Source organism: Macaca thibetana, chromosome 7 (assembly GCF_024542745.1).
Source record: "Macaca thibetana thibetana isolate TM-01 chromosome 7, ASM2454274v1, whole genome shotgun sequence".
NCBI lineage: Eukaryota > Metazoa > Chordata > Mammalia > Primates > Cercopithecidae > Macaca > Macaca thibetana.
This window is the reverse complement of record NC_065584.1, coordinates 42,609,496-42,625,465: the sequence shown is the minus strand read 5'-3', so window position 1 is coordinate 42,625,465 and position 15,970 is coordinate 42,609,496. Positions and strand designations below refer to the sequence as shown.

Below are 15,970 nucleotides of genomic sequence, written 5' to 3'. Positions count from 1 at the left end.
TTCTGCATCCAGATTCTTCCCAACAAGTAATACTTGCAGCGACTCACGTATGGAGAATGAAGAGAGAATGTTAGCCCCGGAGAGCTAACCTGGTTGGAGCAGGAGGGTGTGTGCTAAGATAGTTGCAGACATGAGATAATTAAGTATTTACCACCAAGAGTGTAAGTATCAGCTAATCATAGGAGTTGAAACCATCTGAGCCACAAGGGGTAACAATGCTTTTTTTTTCTTTTTTTTTAATAGCCCAGAGGAAGATATAATCAATTGAAAAAATCATAATCAATAATAGTTAAGGTAGAGAAACGGTATTCAACTTCTGCTTATGAGTAACTTTTTTTTCTCTGTCTTCCTGTAAGTCAGAGATTATCAAAATATTGCCTCCCAGCCAAGTCTAGCCCACCACCTGTTTTCGTTTGTCTCTTGAGCTAAGAATTTTTTCTACATTTTAAAATAGTTGAACCAAAAAAAAAAAAAATTCAAAGACTATTTCATGACAAGTGAAAACGATATGAAATTCAAATTCCAGTGTTCATAAATAATTTTTTTTTTTTGAGGTGGAGTCTCACTGTGTTGCCCAGGCTGGAGTGCAGCGGAGCGATCTCGGCTCACTGCAAGCTCCGCCTCCCTGGTTCACGCCATTCTCTTGCCTCAGCCTCCCGAATAGCTGGGACTACAGGTGCCCACCACTGCGCCCGGCTAATTTTTTATATTTTTAGTAGAGATGGGGGTTCACCGTATTGGCCAGGATGGTCTCGATCTCCTGACCTCGTGATCCACCCGCCTCGGCCTCCCAAAGTGCAGGGATTACAGGCGTGAACCACCGCGCCCGGCCCATAAATAAAATTTTATAGGAACACAGCCGCACTCATTCATTTGTGTATGGTCTATGGTTGCTTCTGAGCTACAAGAACAGAGGTCAGTAGCAGCACAGAAAGCCTAAAATATTTACCATCTGGCCCTTATCAGAAAAAGTTTGCCAATCTTGGCTCTAAGGCAATGCTTTCAAACTGCACAGTTAGTAGCTGTTACCTGAAAAAAGGGGGTCCATTGACAAAGAAACTGGAAAATGCTATTTAAAATAAAATCAAACCAATTTCCTTAATAAGCTAATATGACATAGAAATCTACAAAAAAGAGTGGGAGGGGAGGGAAGCAGAGTATTTGATGTTTCCCAAACTTACTGGCTGTAAAACCCTTTTCTTTTCTGGGCTGTTTTATGGCACGAATCTTCCAGGGAACACAACTTGGTAAATGCTGTTGGAAAGTAATTGGTGATTTATATATACACAATGGAGAGAAAAAAAGCCTGCCACTGGAAACAACAACAAAAACCACCAAAAGAGTTGGTAGTAGAATTTCTCTTGGGGAATACCCTGTTTTTTGTTTCACAAAAACACTTTTAGTGGGTCATTTCGTCATGAAAAGTTAGGTTTTAGGAACTCGACCTGGAAGATGGAAAATGGAAACAGAGTGTTAGAGAATTCTGCACAGTAGCATGAGGTAATTTGGAGTTTGGGGCTAGGAAGAAGGATTAACGGGGTGAACAGGACAGGAAAAGAGGGAGATGAGAAGGGTCAATGGCGACTTGAGAAGACTCAAAGAAACCTGGTGGGGGGGCCGGGCGCGGTGGCTCAAGCCTGTAATCCCAGCACTTTGGGAGGCCGAGACGGGCGGATCACGAGGTCAGGAGATCGAAACCATCCTGGCTAACACGGTGAAACCCCGTCTCTATTAAGAAATACAAAAAACTAGCCGGGCGAGGTGGCGGGCGCCTGTAGTCCCAGCTACTCGGGAGGCTGAGGCAGGAGAATGGCGTGAACCCGGGAGGCGGAGCTTGCAGTGAGCTGAGATCCGGCCACTGCACTCCAGCCTGGGCGACAGAGCGAGACTCCGTCTCAAAAAAAAAAAAAAAAAAAAGAAACCTGGTGGGGGAAGCTGGCCAGTGAGAAATTCCCTACGGCAGAGAGGGCTACAGAATATCGGCGAAATGCCGACCATGACGACTCACTGGGTCCGTGGAGCCCAGTAAGGAACGAAAATGAGCATGTTCCAAATGCAGGAAAAAGTGCCGTCAGAGGTGCTCAAATAGGAAGCGCTTCCCTTTCAACTGCAGCCTGTCATGCTGTTTTTAATTTGCTACTTACTGTTGTGCTCCCTCAGGCATAGGGAATCCCACCAGCGCAGATCCTCGCTGGCACCGAACCCGTGGGGGCACTGCTGGGGACTCGGACGCGCGCATGCGCTTGCGGCCCACCGGCTGCAGGTTCTCCTTTCCCCTCCCATCAGCCACCGACTCAGGCGCTTTGCCCAAGCCAGGGCTGGGGAAGTCGGGTCAGGCATCTTACTTTCACATGTGCCGGCCACCCCAACCCACAATGGAGAGGCATCGGGTGGAGGGCAGGCCATTGGGTGAGGGTGGGGAAGGGGCCTGGGGCACCCAGCAGAGGTGGGCCGTGGGTAGGTGAGGGGGTCTGTTGAGAACCCGGCTGAGAACCCGGTCCAGTATGGCAGGGAGTTGGCCTGGGGCAGTACTGAGCATCAGTCCAGGCTCCAAGCCCCTGATGCACGCACCATTGACCCAACATACTTCACTTACAAAGCGCAAATTCAAAGATAAAATTATTAAGAATTTTAAGACCGTGACCAAAGAACATGAAAGCCCAAGTACAGGATCCTTCTGGGCACAGGGTCTCATAGGACTGCAATGCTTGCACACCCATGAAGCCAACCCTCATGATACTTTCTTTACTTTTCACTTTCACTTTTTTTTTTTTTTTGAGATAGAGCCTTGCTCTGTCGTCCCGGCTGGAGTGCTGTGATGCGATTTCTCTGCTCACTGCAACCTCTGCCTCCCAGGTTCGAGCGATTTTCCTGTCTCAGCCTCCCGAGTAGCTGGGACTACAGGTACTGGCCAGCACGCCTGGCTAAATTTTTTGTATTTTTAGTAGAGATGGAGTTTCACCATTTTGGTCAGGCTGGTTTTGAACTCCTGACCTCAGCTGATCCACTTGCCTTGGCCTCCCAAAGTGCTGGGATTACAGGCGTGAGCCACCATGCCCAGCATCACTTGTACATTTTTTTTTTTTTAAGGAATAAATTACCCCCACCCCCCACACCTTTATTTCCCAGCTTTGTGTTGGGCCAGTTGTTGCCTTGGGATATTCAAAGCAAGAAAGACTGATTTCCTTGTTTGGGTCAAACCAGCTGACAGAACGAAACAGCAGTAAGAAGTCAATGCTAGAAGGAGATTCAGAGTTCAGTGTAAACAAGAAATTGGATGAGAAGTGGCAAATTGGATGAGAACACAATCCTAGTGGGAACATGTGGACAGTTTGGGTTTCCAACAATGCTAGTGACCCCAGTCAGCTGAAGGATGTGGAGACAGCCATGTGGCCAACGCTTGGGTTTCCCATAGTATAACTTATGCTTTCTGGGGAACGCTTTACAAATACGTGAAAATCATCTGTGGATTTTGTCTCTTTTTACCGTGTACATTTCTCTGTGCCAGAAGTAAACCCAACTGTGGTCTTACGCTCCTTAATTTGTCACTGGTAATCACTGGTGGCAGGAATCAGCAGAGAGGGATGGTAAGAGATCTTAGCTTGAGTTCAGGCTGCTACTCATGTCCCAGCTCCCATTATGATGTGGGGAGAAACTGTCCAGATACCAAGTGCACTCTTGCCAAATAGAGAGGAATGTATAATGCACCTTTTACAGAAAAAATTCCAAGATGAGTGGGAGTAGAACCACTTATGCCCAACCAACCTGGCTTGGATCACAATAGAATGATGGAGGACGTGAGGAAAGAGAGACAGAGGCCATGTTTAGTTTTCCTGCCCAGGTCGAAGACATTGAATAAATGAGGAATAAATGAGGGATATACGTCCCTGTTATTGCATGCTTTCCAAGTGCCAAGCATTCTGCCAAGTGATTCTCTTGCATTCATCTCACTTACTTGCCACATGGATCCTATGAGGTAAACTGTCACCTATTTTATAGATGAGTAAACTGATGCTCAGAGATGTTACGCTTACAAAGGCCATATAGTCAATAAGTGGCAGAGGCAGGATTCAAACCCGGGTTCATCTGATTGCAAAACCAACCTCTTCAGTCACAGCTGGGTAAATGAGTTTATGCTGGCTTTTGCTGAAAGCAGAAACTCCTTACTCTCAAATATTCATACCCAGAACACCCTGAAGCTGCTTAGAAATTTTGTTAATAATAGCAACTGAAGATAAATTACTTTTCTGAACACCAGATATAAAACAGAATCTATGGAGGGGATTGGTGGCATTGGTATCTAACTATTATTCTTTTTTAAGATAGATTAGGTGTTGGGTGCGGTAGTTTATGCCTGTAATCCCAGCACTTTGGGAGGCCGAGGTGGGCAGATCACCTGAGATCAGGAGTTAGAGACCAGACTGGCCAACACGGTGAAACCCCGTCTCTACTAAAAGCACAAAAATTAGCCAGGTATGGTGGCAGGTGCCTGTAATCCCAGCTACTCAGGAGGCCAAGGCAGGAGGAGAATCGCTTGAACTCGGAAGATGGAGGTTGCAGTGAGCCAAAATTGAATCACTACACTCCAAGCTGGGCGATACAGTGACACTCCATCTCAAAAACAAAACAAAACAAAACAAAAGATAGATTCGAGACTGGAAAGGGTGAGTGGAAGAGGGAGGATGAAGAGAAGTGGGTTAATGGGTACAAACATACAGTAAGGCAGAAGGAATACATTAAATGTTCAAAAGAGTAAAGTGACTGTAATTAACAAAGATGTATTGTTCTTGGGTAATGGACACCATAAATACCCTGAAGGTTTTTTTGTTTTTTGTTTTTTTTGTCTCTGGGGTATATTCTAGAAGTATACCCTGAATATTTGATAGAGTAGGGTGAATATGCTTAAAAAAAATGCATTGTGCTTGAGTGATGACACCCTAAATTCCCTGATCACTACCCATTATATTCGTATAACAAAATTTCTCATGTACTCCATACATTTGTACAATACAAAATTTAAAAATTAAAAATGTATTATTCCTTTGATTTGAAGTCTTTTTTAATCAAAGATTGATGACTGAGATTGTGTCTGTCATGTCTCATTTTACCCTAAATGTCTTATAAATAGCAGTCACTCAATAAATGCTAAAGAATGTAATGCTTAGGGAATCTAAAGATTTAAGATTTTTTTGGCCAGGCGCGGTGGCTCAAGCCTGTAATCCCAGCGCTTTGGGAGGCCGAGAAGGGCAGATCACGAGGTCAGGAGATCGAGACCATCCTGGCTAACATGGTGAAACCCCGTCTCTACTAAAAAATACAAAAAAAAACCTAGCCGGGCGAGGTGGCGGGCGCCTGTAGTCCCAGCTACTCGGGAGGCTGAGGCAGGAGAATGGCGTGAACCCGGGAGGTGGAGCTTGCAGTGAGCCGAGATGGCGCCACTACACTCCAGCCTGGGCGATAGAGCGAGATTCTGTCTCAAAAAAAAAAAAAAAAAAAAAAGATTTAAGATTTTTGTTCATCTTGAAACTTTTGGTAGCTAACATGATAAAGAGCTGTTCTAGGCATATAATAACTGAAGAATTTTGGCTATACCTTGTTACTAGGAGTTGATGTGTGTGGCAGGGCACAGTGGCTCATGCCTCCCAACACTTTGGGAGGCCAAGACAGGAGGATCTCTTGATCAGGAGTTTGGGGCCAGCCTGGGCAACATAGTGAGACCCCATCTCTAAAAAAATAAATAAATACTTACATATATACATACATAAATACATAAATAAAAAGTGATTTGAAATATTAATAGAAGAGTAAACATTTTTAAAAGGTTATTCCCTTCACTCTCTTCTCTTTGTTGTATAGCAAGGTTACAGCTCCAGACGGACAAATGGCCTGACCAAGTCTCCTACCCAAGTCTCAGCGGCTGACCATGCCTTCTCGTTCACTGACAGCAGATGCCATTTCAGGGTCTGTCTAGAAACTGGGATTTGTCCTCTCCTTCAGGCTGCACACACACCTATCACTAGGTTCCATCATCTAAGTCGTTCCTGAATCTGTCCCTCTGTTCCCTTTCCCACGGACACTGCCCGTTTTTAGGGACTCCAGATTGCTCATTTGGACTGTCATAGTAGTCTCCTTGGCTCCAATGCACCCTCCACCCTTTCATTTCATCTAAATGAAAACGTGGTACTGCCTCGCCTCTGCCTAAAGATCCTCAGAGGCTCCTGAGAATCACAACAATGTGCCCAATAAAACTCTCTGTGATGATGGAAATGTCCAATATGGCAGCCACTAGCCATATGGCCCCTGGGCATTTGAACATGGCTACATAAATGTGACTGTGAATCTGAGTTGTGGCTAATGGCTACTGGATTGGACGGTGCAGGTCTGGGATAGCATGCCAGTTACTCAGTGTGGCCCACAAGGCCCTTCCTTGTATTGCCCCGACTTCCCTTTCTACCCTTATTTTCCACAGCTCGCTCTCCACACCCTGAGTGCCTCGTGAACTGCGTGCTTTTCCCTTTACACATACAGCATTCTTTCACACTGTTGCTCCTCCTGGAATGCCCTATCCTGCTTTATTTGCCTGACAAAGTTCCTACTCACCTTGCAAGACTCAGCTCAACTCCCTTTTCCTCTGTGAGGCCTTCCTGTCCAGCCTCACGATGCACCCAGAGTCCTCCACTGGGCTACCACCAGGGCCACCACACAACTCCAGGGGGTACCATTTACACTGAAGTCCATGTGCATGGCAACTTCTGGATTTGTGCAGTACACAGTATATGCAGCCCTCATGGTGGTCAAAATCCCAACTTGTTTGATATAGGTAGCTATTTTGATATAATACTTTTATTTAGTTCATTCATTCATCCATTCATGAGGCACTGGGCTTGGCTTATATTACCATAGTCATTTATTTCTATGTCTTATTCCTAAACTACTCTGTGGATTCCTGCAGGCAGGGACCTTGTATCCCTAAAACCTGGCTTACTGCCTGGCAAATAGTAGAAACTCAATAAATATCTGTCAAAGAAGGGATTGGCAAACTGTGGCCCGTGGGCAAAATCCCAGCCACCACCTGCTTTTGTATGATCCATGAGCTAAGAAAGGTTTTTACATTTTTAAAGGGTTAGAGAAAAATCAAAAGAATAATATATTGTGATGTAAAAATTAAGTAAAATTCAAATCTCAGTGTCCATATGCAAAGCTTCACTGGAATACAGACACACCACTTAGTTAAGTGTTGTCTGTGGCTGTTTTTGCCCTATAGCTGCAGAGTTGAGATGCTGTGATAGAGACTATATGGCCCACAAAGACAAAAATCTTTACTCTCTGGCCCTTTCAAAAAAGTTTGCAGACCCCTGTGTTAAAGGAAGACATGAATAGACTCCCTCCCCTCAGAACACAGATACTCCACTTCCCATCTTTCCCTCCTAGCTACCTGCTTCAGGGGAAGACTTGGCCCTGGTTCTCACCATGCTCCATGTTCTAGATCCTCACTACCTGCCTCCTCTGGTACTTTGACCCATCAGTTACACTGCTGCTGTCTCATTTACCTCAATTATTTTTGCCTTGCATTTTTTTTTTTAAAGTTGTAATCTCGCTCTGTTGCCCAGGCTGGAGTGCAGTGGCACAATCTCAGCTCACTGCAACCTTTGCCTCCTGGGTTCAAGTGATTCTCCTGCCTCAGCCTTTCAAGTAGCTGGGATTATTGGTGCGTGCCACCATGCCTGGCTAATTTTTTGTATTTTTAGTAGTGACGGGGTTTCACCATGCTAGCCAGATGGTCTCGATCTCCTGACCTCATGATCCACTTGCCTTGGCCTCCCAAAGTGCTGGCATTACAGGCGTGAGCCACCGCCCCGGCCACTTGCCTTGCATTCTATGCTCCAGAAATATCAGCTGGCTTGAGATTCCCCACAAACCATGTATTTTCTGCCTATCCTTGAAAATCCCAATACAGAAGACTCCTTTTTCCTCTTCCCAGTTTGTAATGCTCCCGCTACCCCCTGGCCCTCAACATCTATACCTCTGCCTGGGATTCTTTTAGGACCCAGAGCAGATAAACCAAATCCTGGAAGTCTTTCTCAGTCTCTTCCTCTCTTAGATTTAATCATTTGCTCTTCTCTGCGAGACAGTTCAGATTCTAGTAAATACCACATTATATCCTAGTGAATGGAGTGTGTCTAGGTCGTTCCCCGTATTTCATTAATTAACTAACTCATGCATTTTACAAATATTTGCTGAGTGCTAATATGTGCCAGGCATCAAGCTAGGTGCTGGAATGTGTTGATGACTGAGTCAGATGCAGTCCTTGCTTTGTCTAGCTGGGGAGACAGTTACTAAACATGGCAATGAATGCATCATTATAAATTGTGATAAGTGTTATGAAGAAAAGAACAGGCTGCTACGAGAAGACTTAGCTAGCATATAAGAGACTTTCAGGATTTTTTTTTTTTTTTTTTTGACATGGAGTCTCGCTCTGTCACCCAGGCTGGAGTGCAGTGGCCGGATCTCAGCTCACTGCAAGCTCCGCCTCCCGGGTTCACGCCATTCTCCTGCCTCAGCCTCCCGAGTAGCTGGGACTACAGGTGCCTGCCACCTCGCCCGGCTAAGTTTTTGTATTTTTAGTAGAGACGGGGTTTCACTGTGTTAGCCAGGATGGTCTCGATCTCCTGACCTCGTGATCCGCCCGTCTCAGTCTCCCAAAGTGCTGGGATTACAGGCTTGAGCCACCGCGCCCGGCCGACTTTCAGGATTTTTTGCTTAATTGTTGCTGAATAGAAAAAGATGCACTTGAAGAGATGGCTGCCTGGTCAATTCTCTCTCCTTTCAAAAGAGAAAATGAGGCTTAGAGATCTTACATGATTCACCTAAAGTCACACAGCTTCTAGCAATCAACAGCAGCATAATTCAATTGAATTCAGTTAATTGAATTCAGTGGGGTGACTCCAAAGTCGGATTGTCTTTATGTTACACCATTCACCTTTATTTTCCAATAAATAATCTCATTAATAGTCATCAAGTGTCTGTGTGACAACTTTATATGCATGTTTTAATGACTCACTCACCTAAATGTGATACTCATAAATCAGGCATATTGAGTAATGAAAAGGTGGCTCAAACAACAGTGACAGAAATCATTTTCAAAGACTTCAAATTATTTACCAAGCTGTTATGTATTCCTGCAGCCTTTCTTCCATCCATAGCCCCTTAGCCCTTCTGGAGGCTGATGGGCGATATACTTTGCTCTAGTCTTTTCCAGATTCAGTGCTGGAGAGTAGAACAGCATCAGAAGCTCCTATGTCCTCCTCCCCAACCCCATGTGGCCGGAAGATGCCTGTCCCTGTCAGAAGGCTCTCTGCAGGAAGGCAGAAGGCTGACTCCAGCATGTGCCAAAACTCTTTAATTGGAGTTTGGCGGAAATTGGCCACTCAGTATCAGCAGCTGATACTGAGAAGTGGATGGATCAACACAACCGAAAGTGGTTTAGGGGCAATACCAGGTGAGCAGTCGATGGAGTTTCAGGTCACAAAGAAGCAAGGACTTGCACTGCTTTAAAATATCTCTATCACTTTTTGTTCACTTTATAGTGGGCAAGATGGTCTGAAGTTCTGGGACCTGGGATTGAATTCTGGCTCTTCCACCTCCAAGGAGGGTGACTTAGATGAGTCACTTAGCCTCTGTGGGTCTAAGGTTCCTCAAATGCCCAGGGGGAGTACTGAGGGGACCTGTCTGGGGGTGCTGTGGTGAAGGTTAAATGAGTTCATTCGTGTAAATAGATTACCACCCCACACAGGGTGAGGGCCAATGACAAGAGCAAATCCGAATAAAGTGCTTCCTTTGCCCCGGGCTCAGCTCTAAATTCCTGTCGTAATATACTTAAGCCTCACGAAAACCCTCAGAACCCTGTACCATTCTCCGCATTTTAGTGAATGAGGAAATTGAGGCACAGAGAGGTTAACTAGCTTGTCCAGGTCACACAGCTAGTAAGTATCAAAGCTGGGATATGAGCCCAGAGAGACTGGCTTCAGTATCCACAATCATAAGCACGGCACTAAACCTCTCAATAAGAATGAATTATTTCATTTTTATTTGTTTATATTTTTACATTTACTGCTCTTCCCTCTGCCTTCAGAATTGCCTTCCTTGAAATTCCTACTGTTCAGTATTCTATGATGACTGTATTATCCTAGCCAAAAATCTGAGATGTGTGTTCAGAGAAAGGATTTTGTGCTGCAGAAGGTAAGGGGTTTAGAGGCAATTCTGAAAATTCATTTAGACACTACGAAGTTGGGATTTCTAAAACATTTGTGATAGCTTAAGGTGACAAGAGGATAAAATATTTGAAATCAATATTGTCCTGGAAAAGCCCGAATAGTAGATGAAGATATGATTTTCTTTGCCCTTTAAATCCTTTTCCAAATAGATCTAGTACAAGATTGAGGGCCTGAGAGCAGATGGCCCTCAACAAATACGAGCAACTGGCAGGCTCTGGTTAAGTCCAGGCTGCCTGCCTCTCCTCCCCACCTGGAGGCAGGACCCTTCCTGAGTGCCTTTCAGGAAAGAGCAGCGCACTCGGCCTGTCCGGCTGGGAGATCTTGACTTTTCATCGATCCTCCTTCCACAAGTTTCAGAACAAACTCTTTTTCTTCATGGTGTTCAAATCCTTCTCAAGTTCCTGGAAACAAAACAACCCAAAGATAACTTTTAAAAGATTTTGATTCTTCAGTGACTTTTTCTTACATTTAAAATTGCTGGCCAGGTGCAGTGGCTCACACCTGTAATCCCAGCACTTTGGGAGGCCGAAGGAGGAGGATCACGAGGTCAAGAGGTCAAGACCATCCTGGTTAACATGGTGAAACCCCGTCTCTACTAAAAATACAAAAAATTAGCTGGGCGTGGTGGTGGGCGCCTGTTGTCCCAGCTACTCGGGAGGCTGAGACAGGAGAATTGCGTGAACCTGCGAGGTGGAGCTTGCAGTGAGTCGAGATCGTGCCACTGCACTCTAGCCTCGGCGACAGAGCGAGACTCTATCTATAAATAAATAAATAAATAAATTTGCTATAACCCAGGATTCTGGGCACAACTTTTTATTTTTCTTTTCTTTTTCTTTTTTTTTCTTTTCTTTTTTTTTAAGATAGAGTCTCACTCTGTCGCCCAGACTGGAGTGCAGTAGCGTGATCTCAGCTCACTGCAACTTCTGCCTCTCTGGTTCAAGCCATTCTCCTGCCTCAGCTTCCCGAGTAGCTGGGATTACAGGTGCCCATCACCACGCCTGACAAATTTTTGTATTTTTAGTAAAGACCGGGTTTCACCATGTTGGCCAGGCTGGTCTCAAACTCCTGACCTCAAGTGATCCGCCCACCTTGGCCTCTCAAAGTGCTGGGATTACAGGCGTGAGCCACCGCATCCCTGATCAAACTTTTAATAGATATTTGAGAGGGAGTGGGTGACATGGGACGTTCCAGAGTGGAGGGAGAAGAAACTGATATCATTGGTTGCCTCTGGGGAGGAAAATGAGGCTGGAAAATGGGATATCCTGAGACAGAGATGGTGTAGTCTTTGTACTTTTTGAATTTTGGCCCACGTATCACATATTCAAAAATGAACAGATAAAGGCCTGGCATGGTGGCTCATGCAGTGAGCTGGGTAATCCCAGCACTTTGGGAGGCTGAGGTGGGAGGATCGCTTGAGCCCAGGAGTTTGAGGTCAGTCTGGGAAACATAGCGAGACTCTGCCTCTATTCTTAAAAAAATAAATAATAATAATAATAATAATAATTAACAAATAAAATTGAGAAACATAGGTGGTGTTTAAGGCTGCATCTTTCTTTTTCTGTGAGCTGGGGAAGTGCTGAAAGCCACTTTATGTTGAAATGATGATCCTCCCAGGTAGGCTGGGGGAGAGGCAGCTGTGATAGATAGTACCCACACACTACCACTTATGAGCCACATGATCCTGATAGAGCATCCTCATCTCTATTACAGAGTATGGCATGGTAATTAAAAACACATGCCAGCCATGTGCCTTTGGGCACGTTATCTCTTTGTGACTTAGTCTCCTCCTCTGTAAAATGGGGATCAGCAATGCTACCTTCCTCAAAGGATAGGAAGGATTATATGAGTAAAAGCACCTACAGCAAGGCCTGGCATATGGCAAGCCATCCGACACCTGTCATCATTACACGCAGAGCTGGCCTTGTACAATTCTGATATGCACAAATTTTAGTTACTATGGTTTAGTTGAAGAACACCCGTCCTTCAATAACAGGGTATAATTTCAGTTACCGCAGTATATGAACTGTGAGTAACTGAATAAAGTACAAACTTTGCTGCTAGCTCTTCAGTCCACAAATTACTAAGTAAATTACATGCCCACATCACAATCAGTGACCAATCATGTCACTTACTTAAAAGTCTGTTGGTGACTGGTTACTGCACCTCCATTGTTCAGTTCAGGCACTGACAGTAAAGTACTTGGTTGTGTTTCCTTCTTGTCCTCCGGTGATAAACTCACAAAACATTTTACAAAAATGGTACAGAGATAGTACCATTTTACAGAGATGAAAGTACAGCAGGGTCAAGTGCGGTGGCTCATGCCTGTAATCCCAGCACTTTGGGAGGCCAGGGTGGGCGGATCACGAGGTCAAGAGATCGAGACCATCCTCGCCAACATGGTGAAACCCCATCTCTACTAAAAATACAAAAAACAATTAGCTGGGTGTGGTGGTGCACACCTGTAGTCCCAGCTACTCAGGAGGCTGAGGCAGGAGAATTTCTTGGACCCGGGAGGCCAAGGTTGCAGTGAGCCGAGATCGCGCCACTGCACTCCAGCCTGAGTAATGGAGCGAGACTCTTTCAAAAAAAAGAAGTACAGCAAAGAAATGAAAAGCGGTAACACTGGAAGTGAGATGGGAATGGGATGTGATTAGAAGATTTGAAAATGGTGACAGCAAAGCAAAGAGAGGCTGAGATCTCAAACTGCATGAAGCTACTGTATAAATCATACTGAAAAATTCTGATGAATATAAAAACAAGCTAAAGTCACTTCAACATCTTTCCATTTGAGTTGTGCTAGGAATGGAAAGTTGCTTATGGTTGAAATGGAGCATTTACTTTTGCTTTGGATTACATGCAGTATGGCAGTAACTTTTACTTTGCTGTGCAAATAACTTTGCGTGATTCAAATCTAACATAAATGGAGTTACAGAAGAAGTAGCTGACCGTGGGAACGTTGACAATGCTGCCATTTGAGAGAGTACATACGCAATCAGAGGAATTTAGCATTTACTGTGTGCTAGGCACCGTGCTGAGAGCTTTAGAAACATTAGCTTACGGCCGGGCGCGGTGGCTCAAGCCTGTAATCCCAGCACTTTGGGAGGCCGAGACGGGCGGATCACAAGGTCAGGAGATCGAGACCATCCTGGCTAACCTGGTGAAACCCCGTCTCTACTAAAAAATACAAAAAACTAGCCGGGCAAGGTGGCGGGCGCCTGTAGTCCCAGCTACTGGGGAGGCTGAGGCAGGAGAATGGCGTGAACCCGGGAGGCGGAGCTTGCAGTGAGCTGAGATCCGGCCACTGCACTCCAGCCTGGGCGACAGAGCAAGACTCCGTCTCAAAAAAAAAAAAAAAAAAAAAAAAAGAAACATTAGCTTACTTAATCCTTACAACTACCCTAAGAGGTAGGAACCACTGTCATCGTTTTATAGATGAGGAAAGGGAGGTTTAGGGAAGTGAAGACATTTATCCAAGGTGACTGACGGGAAGAGGCAGAGCACAAAATTGAATCCAGGTGTGACTAACTCTATAATAGATCCCTGGCTCTTAACCACTAGCCCACTTGAAAAAAAGATTTTCTAGCTTCTCAGGGTTCAGAGTATGGTTGGTTAAAAAAGAAAAAGGAGAAAATGATTTTTTTCCCTTAAAGCATTTAACGATAACTCTGTTAGCATGGTGGTAGCCGTCTGGTGGCCTATGCTAGGCACTGCCTGTCTGTTTCCCTTTCCTTCCCTTCCCCCTGCTTATCTCCTGCTTAAATCCCATTCTCCATCCCCTCTCCCCCAAACCCGTGCAGGCCCATGTGAATCGGAATCCTTGCTCTGTTCAGCTGGCTAAGGCAAGTCTCGCAAAGTGCTGGCCTCCAGGTGCTTCTGCCAGGCCTTGTGGTGCAAGGGCCCTGCCTCCTCCCACTCTAGCAGCAGCCCTGGCAATGCCCACCGTGTTTCCCAGCTCTGTTGGCAGTGGGGCCAGAAGAGGCTGCCTGAGGCCCCCTCCCAGCAAAAGAATGTGGCCAGCAAAAGCCGTGGCCACACCTGGGATGGCTGGGTTGCTGCTCTGAGCTGCAAGCATTGGCTATGGCCTTGCAGACCAGCCACTGTAAGTAGGCGGAACTTTTTGACTTTAGATTCCTTTCAGTTTTGTAATCAGAAAGTTGCTTCTCTCAGTTCTGCAACTTTCCCTTTCTGCAGGCCTGCAGCAAGCGCCCTCTGTAACCCAGGAAGGAGACGGTTCAGGGTGGGAAACCAGCAGGGGTTATGCCACGGCCCAAGGGGATCCCCACCTGTCAGATCTTGAAAAGTGCTTTGCGATAACTGCTATGCTAACCCTGGAAAGACGTGAACCCATGAGGAATGTGACGGCTGCTTCCCACAGGGGCCCTACTGACCCCAGAGAGCTCTGGCACTCCCAGGGTTTGGGAGAGGAGCTGGAAGTCTGGTTCCTTAAGAGTGAGGAAGGATTCTAAAAAGCTGGCAGGGAAACATTGTCTGAGTCACATCTCAAGGGAACTTGAGAAGCGCTTTTCTAAAACTTTTTTGTTTTTGAGCTGGAGTTTCTGGTCACCCAGGCTGGAGTGCAATTGCACGATCTCAGTTCACTGCAACTTCTGGTGCCCGGGTTCAAGCGATTCTCCTGTCTCAGCCTCCCGAATAGCTGGGATTACAGAAGCCCACCACCACGCCCAGCTAATTTTTGTATTTTAGTAGAGATGGGGTTTCACCATGTTGGCCAGGCTGGTCTCGAACTCCTGACCTCAGGTAATCTGCCCACCTCGGCCTCCCAAAGTGCTGGGATTAGAGGCATGAGCCACCATGCCCAGCCTCTAAAACTTTTCTTCGTGGAAAGTTAAGCCTCTTTCCCCCTCCTCTCTCTCTGTCACACTGTGTTCCAGGGTCTGGGAACACAGCAAGGAACAAAACAAAGATACCTGTTTTTGTGAAACTTATATTTCAGTGGGAAAGGCTAGAAAATAAGCAAAATAAATAAGAAAGCTATAAGCGAGAAACCTGCTATAGAGTAAAATGAAGCCGGGAAATGGATAGGGACTAGAGATGGGTGTGTTTTTCTGGGGATGCCTCATTAATAGGTGACATCTGAGCCTTATGGAGAATGGAACCAGTGGCGAGGGATGAGCTGGACATCCTAGGTTTCTGTTGGTGACAGCTGACAGCTGACAGCTGAAGGACTTTTTTTTTTTTTGACACAGGGTCTCACTCTGTCACCCAGCTGGAGTGCAGTGGCATGATCTCAGCTCACTGTAACCTCTGCCTCCTGGGTTCAGGTGATTCTCGTGCCTCAGCCTCCTGAGTATGTGGGACTATGGGTAATTTTTGTATTTTTAGTAGAGACAGGGTTTCATTGTGTTGGCCAAGCTGGTCTCGAACTCCTGACCTCAGGTGACCTGCCTGCCTCAGCCTCCCAAAGTGCTGGGATTACAGGCATGAGCCACCTTGCCTGGCTGAAGGACATAATTCAATTATCCTGATGGCCTCAGGACTTGGAGCTCCTGCCTCTACATTGACTCCGTGGAAGGAGGGGCTGTGTATGTGTGTGACGGTAGGGCTGGGAGAGTGGAAGGAGTCTTGTGTTGCTTTGAAGTAGGTTCTGGAGTCCTGGTGTCGACTCCTTGGGTGCTGAGAGGTGAGCCCACAGAGAAAGAGGAGGCCATGCTTTCGAAAGGGGTCGAGTTGGAAAT

The 15,970-nt window shown here is 45.8% G+C and overlaps 1 long non-coding RNA gene across 1 annotated transcript; it reads left to right on the top strand.

Annotated features, from left to right (window-relative positions):
• Positions 1-1,606: 1,606 nt before the first annotated feature.
• LOC126959772 (uncharacterized) lies at positions 1,607-13,643 on the top strand. Its single transcript, XR_007727650.1, has 2 exons — positions 1,607-1,682; positions 13,400-13,643. It is a non-coding gene; the product is annotated as an uncharacterized LOC126959772 (long non-coding RNA).
• Positions 13,644-15,970: the final 2,327 nt, after the last annotated feature.